Source organism: Musa acuminata, chromosome BXJ3-7, assembly GCF_036884655.1.
Source record: "Musa acuminata AAA Group cultivar baxijiao chromosome BXJ3-7, Cavendish_Baxijiao_AAA, whole genome shotgun sequence".
NCBI lineage: Eukaryota > Viridiplantae > Streptophyta > Magnoliopsida > Zingiberales > Musaceae > Musa > Musa acuminata.
In genome coordinates this window covers 9,314,729-9,320,728 of record NC_088355.1, presented here as the reverse complement: position 1 = coordinate 9,320,728, position 6,000 = coordinate 9,314,729, and positions in this window count along the sequence as shown.

Genomic DNA, 6,000 nt, shown 5'->3' with positions numbered 1-6,000 from the left:
ACATAAAGTAAGGTTGAACAGGCCACTTGAAAAAAGTGAAGAAAAAACATTTCAGGTTAAGGGGGAGTCTTCTATTTCAAAAGAAGATAAAAAATCAACAGGAAGAGGATGTGGCAGAGGAGGATTTCATGGTAGAGGAAATGGAAGAGGAAGAGGACACTTTGATGGGCATGAACAAGGGCAATCAAATTATGATAAAAAAAATTACAAGAGTAGAATTCAATATCAATATTGTAAAAAGTTTGGTCATATGAAGACAGATTGTTGGAAAAGAGAAAAGCAAGCAAGGTGGAGAAAAATGAAGAAAATAGTAAGTTGTTTATGACTCATTCACAAGTTCATAATATCTCAAATGATATTTAGTTTCTGGATAGTGGATGTTCTAATCATATGTCAAGCATAAAATCAAAATTTAGAGATATTGATGAGACTCACAAGTTGAATGTTAGACTTGAGACAACAAACAAATCCAAGTGGAAGGGAAAAGAACAATTGAGGTGAAGACAAATCAAGGGAAGGTAAAATACCTTGATAATATTTTCTTTGTTCCTACTTTATCATATAACTTGTTGAGTGTTGGACAATTAGTAGATGATGGATATTCAGTAATATTTGATGATGGTTCATACACTATTAGAGATAAAAAATATGGTTTGATTATAGTAAATATTTGCATGATACAAAACAAGATGTTTCCACTTGATGTGTCAAATATTGAAAGACATACGCTTATCACAACTCAAAAGAATGAGTCTAGTTTATGACATTTAAGATATGGACACATTAACATTAAAGGTTTAAGGTTGTTAAGCCAAAAAGAAATGGTTTTCGGATTGCCCAAGATTAATACACTTAATGTATGTGAAGGATGTATTTATAACAAACAAAGTAAAAAAACCATTTCCTATTGGAAAAGCATGGAGAGCATCCAATTTTCTTGAATTAATTCATGTTGACTTATGTGGACCTATGAATATAAAATCATTTGGTGGAATTCAATATTTTCTATTGTTTACGGATAATTATAGTCGTATGAGTTGAGTATATTTTTTGAAATTGAAATATGAAACATTTGATAATTTTTGAAAGTTTAAGGCACTTGTAGACAGGCAAAGTGGTAGATATATAAAGACACTTCAAACAGATAGAGGTGGTAAATTTTTATCTAATGAGTTTAATTCTTTTTGTGAAGAAAATGATATTCACAGAGAATTGACAGCACCATATACACCGGAGCAAAATGGTGTAGCTGAACGTAAGAATCGGACCGTTGTTGAAATGGCAAGAAGTTTACTTAAAGGAAAACATTTTCCAAATCAGTTTTGGGCAGAAGTAGTTGCAACAATAGTTTATTTGTTGAATATTTCACCAACAAAGGCTGTTATGAATCGAACTCCTTTTGAGGCTTGGTATGGTATGAAACCAAGTCTTAGACATCTAAGAATTTTTGGTTGTATTGCTTATGCTTTGGTGAATTCACAAAATCATCACAAGCTTGATGAAAAATCTGAAAATTATATTTTAATTGGTTATTCTTTACAATCGAAAGCATATCGATTATATAACCCTATTAGTGGCAAAGTTATAATTAACAGAAATGTTATGTTTGATGAAAGAGCAAGTTGGAATTGGGAGACCAATAAAGGTGAAACACAAATGTAGATTCCAAACACCGCAGAATCAAGTGACAGATCCTACTCCAACAAGTTCATCGTCAACCTCACCCAATAGTAGTTCAAATTCGGATTCCTCAGTTGAAACCCCTCCAAGAAATTTCAAATCATTAACATAAATTTATAACTCAACATTTATTTTGTTTATTTCAAATCCAACAACTTTTGAGGAAGCAGTTAAAAAAGAGGAATGAAGAAAAGCAATGAAAGAGGAAATCAAGTCAATTGAGAAGAATGAAACTTGGGAGCTAATGGATCTACCGAAAGAAAAGAAAGTGATTAGGTTAAAATGGATGTTCAAAACAAAATTTAAATATAAATTATTTGGTTTCACTGATAGTGATTGTGCAGGAGCTTTAGATGATCGAAAGAGTACTTCAAGTAAGTGGAGCCATAAAGTATTATGGAACGGATGAACAAACAAGTTGCAGATATCCTCACCAAATCACTTCCAGTTCGAAAGCATGTTTATTTTATGTCGCAAATTGGTATATGCAACTATGAATCAGGAGGAGTGTTGAGATTTGATTTATAGTTATCTATCTAGATAGTTATCATGATTTAGTGGTTATAGGATGATTTCAATAACCACCACAATCATGATCTAGTAGTTATATGGTGGTTTCAATAACTACTTCAATCTAATAGTTATAGGGTGGTTGTTACTAGGTCCTATAAATAGGACCGTAGTTTATGAAGCAAGAAGAGAGAGTCTGTGTGCATTTGGTATCTTGTAAGTGTTCTTATCAATCCTCCTGTTTTTTAATACTACATCAGTTTTCTTGAGTCAAAAGACTTCTTTTTACTTACATCATAGTATTCTATTTTTTCCTTGCTCCTCTATCCCTAACACCTTCTCCTCCACCGCGCATAGGTTACCCAAGTCCTTGTGGCATTGGATAACAAACATATCGTCCGGTTCGATTACTTGAAGCTCTATTCAAGAAAGGAATAAGGAAAAGCCACCACCAATGTAGGCAAAATTCTTTTGATAGGGGGTTATATTCTTGGAAGGTGAGATGTGAGGCTTCTCTTCCTATGTGCTATCCTCGAGTTGTCTCACTTGAAACATCCGGAGTTGACGTGAAATTCCTTTTTTTTTTTTTTAAAGAGTAAAACTAAACTTTATATACGTCCTTTTGCATCTTTGTAAATCAAATAATTAACCTCTAAAGATTAATTTTTAATCTAAAAATTAAAAATTATAAGATTTGATTGTGTTAAAATTTGAATGGTACTAAGAGAGGGATGAATTAGTGTAATAATATTTTTAATCGATCTTAAAACTCTGATCAATAAATCAATATATTTCAAAAACTTGATTGATCATGTTAAAGTTGTAAGCAAAGAAAATAAACCTAAGTAATAAGTAAATGGTAAGTAAAAGAGACAAATAATTTATAATGGTTCGATCTTCTTAACATATGTCTACTCTCAATTTTTTTTCGCTCGAGATCATCAGCTTTCACTATTGATTTTCTTTCTAACGAGCGAAGATCAAGTAGTCTTATTACAACTTTCTCCTTTTTCAAGCTAAGTAGATAATCTTTATAATCTATTTTTACACAAGATCGTTCACTTTCAATAACTTTAAATTAAGAGTTTAAAATACTTTTTAGCTCAAAAATAGATAATCCATTAACCAAGTTTGAGCAGGGTATTTATAGGTTTAAAAAACTTCAAGAATAGAGTCAAAAATTTAAATCCTCGAAATTTCAAGACACTGAGTGGTACTACTACCGTAATTATACTATAAATCTAGACTCTAGAGTTTCTACTATCGACCTAAGAAATACTATTGTCGGCATAAGCGATACTACCACTATTGACAAAGCATGAATAGTGCTTGTAAATTGATTTAGATGGTACTATCACCTAAGTCTAGTGATACCATCACCCAGGCCTAGTTTAAACTATCAGTTTAAATTTCTAATGGGCTCAATTCGATCTAGATTCAAGCCCAATGGTTTTCTCGACAAGTTGGCATGATTTCAACCCAATATCAACTCAAATTGACCCATAATAACCTCGATCAAGACTCTGATAAATCAACTATATATACGACATATTCACAAAGCTTCCGTTGTACACTATTCTAACATATCATCCAATCTTCCAATACTTCATCCAAACCTTTTACATATCGTTGTTTCCTTCGGTATATCACTAATTCCATTAGTATATTGATTTTTCTATGACATCTAATCTTCCGTCACAATATCTGATCCTTCCAATATAATGCCTAATCTTTAGCGAGAGGTTCGATTTTTAATATATTAGCTAATCCTCTAACTCGGCATGATAATTTTTCGACACAATGTAACGGTCGACTCTCTTACTAAATATATGACCATCCAAGTTTATGATCAAAATATTTTTTATGTCACTTATATCAAAAGCATATTAGTCTAATAAACTCATCAATTAGTTTCATCGTCAAGGGATAAATCATTTAGTCTTTGTTGTTAAGGCCAAAATACTCCAAAACATCCAAAATGATTCTTGAATCAATTTCAACGAGCACACTAAGTACAACATGTTGCACTGCAACATGCATCGTACCAAAAATAATGACAACCTCACAACAATCAAGACCACCATTGGGACCATGGTCCCAAGCCCATCATAATTTATCTTGATCCACCCAACTCCAAGTGGTTCCTACCATAACAAAAAGTAAAAAATTATTATTTTTAATTATCTCCTTAGACAAGTTTGAATTCAGCATAAGGAGTATATAGTAGGACACGGTCTTATACAAGAAGCTACCAGCATCGAGAATAATTTCATTAAAAATATCATCATTCCTATCTCGCCACAATCCAGAAAGCAACAACAATAATAGTAATATATGTAAGTGTAGATCTATCCCTAATCCAATCCAAGACCCATCATGCTATTGCTCAAAGGATTCTAAACTCATTCCCCATCGAGTACAAAAATATTCTCAAAAGCTAATAATGAAGGGGCAATCAAACAATAAGTGCCTATAAGACTCTTGCTGTAAATGACAGAAAACACATGAACCTTCATTTGTAACACCAATGGAAGCCAACCTGTCTACAATTGGGAGGCGACCATACAGTCCCTTCCAATAAAAATACCATGGCACGAGGTCAAATGGGAAGTTGCCAAAGACATTACCACCTATCCCAAACATGATGGGACAAAGTATAACTAACTTAGATTGCAAGATCCGATAAGCCGATTTGCATGATGCAATGTAATGTGTATCATATCTCTAAAACCAATCATCATATAAGGGATTAGAAATATCAATTCTACAAACCCTATCAAGAAGGGATGAACTAAGCAACTTCGCAGCAAAGGCATTTCATTCCGATTTCCATCCAAATAAAAATATTAGATTAATATAAAGAGGCATATCATAAACTTAGTAAAACCATTCCGTAAAGAAAAAGTTACTCTAAAAAAAAAAAAAAAACTATCATAGCATATAATAAATGTGATAAAGTGAAAGCTCTTCCAAAAGAAGAGAGAAATCAACTTCTCTACACATACCTTGTCATCACGATAGCATTCTAATTAGAAAGGGACTTTTTACTTTGAAAAAGCAATTCTCCATATAATACACTTTTTACTTTGAAAAAATTAGAAAGGGATCATACACTTTTTACTTTAAAAAAAAATTAGAAAAGGACCATTCACAAGACATTCCAAAGTGGGAGTGAATAAGAGTCATCGCAATAGTATTCTAATTAATCTTATCATAATTTTTTTCATATTAATTTTAACAAAAGACAAAAAGCCTATAGCACTTTTTACTTTGAAAAAATTAGAAAGGGACCATTCACAAAACATTCCAAAGTAGGAGTGGATAAGAGTCATCGCGATAGCATTCTAATTAATCTTATCATAAATTTTTCAATATCAATTTTAACAAGGACAAAATTAATTATGATAATTAATCTTATCATAATTAAGCTTTTAGAACTGCAATAGACAACTTCCTGGGTAATCAATATGTTATCATGAATATTGTGCCTAGAGATAAAGACAACTTATTCCCTAGAAATTAGATTGAGAAGCAAAGGCTTAATTTTATTGGCTAGAACTACTAATATAAGGTAATTAACATTGCATAAAGAAATGGATTTGAAAATATTAATCATGTAGGGAGATCCAATTTTGGGAATGAAAATAATATGGTTTCTAAACCAATCAAAAGGCAACGTAGGATGATCATAAAAATAGATAAAAGACTCTAGAAATAAGAGTCCTCAAGGATGTCCCAATATATTTTATAAAATTCTACAATAAAACCATCCGGACCTCAACTCTTGTAAGGCCAAAAGAACCAAGTACA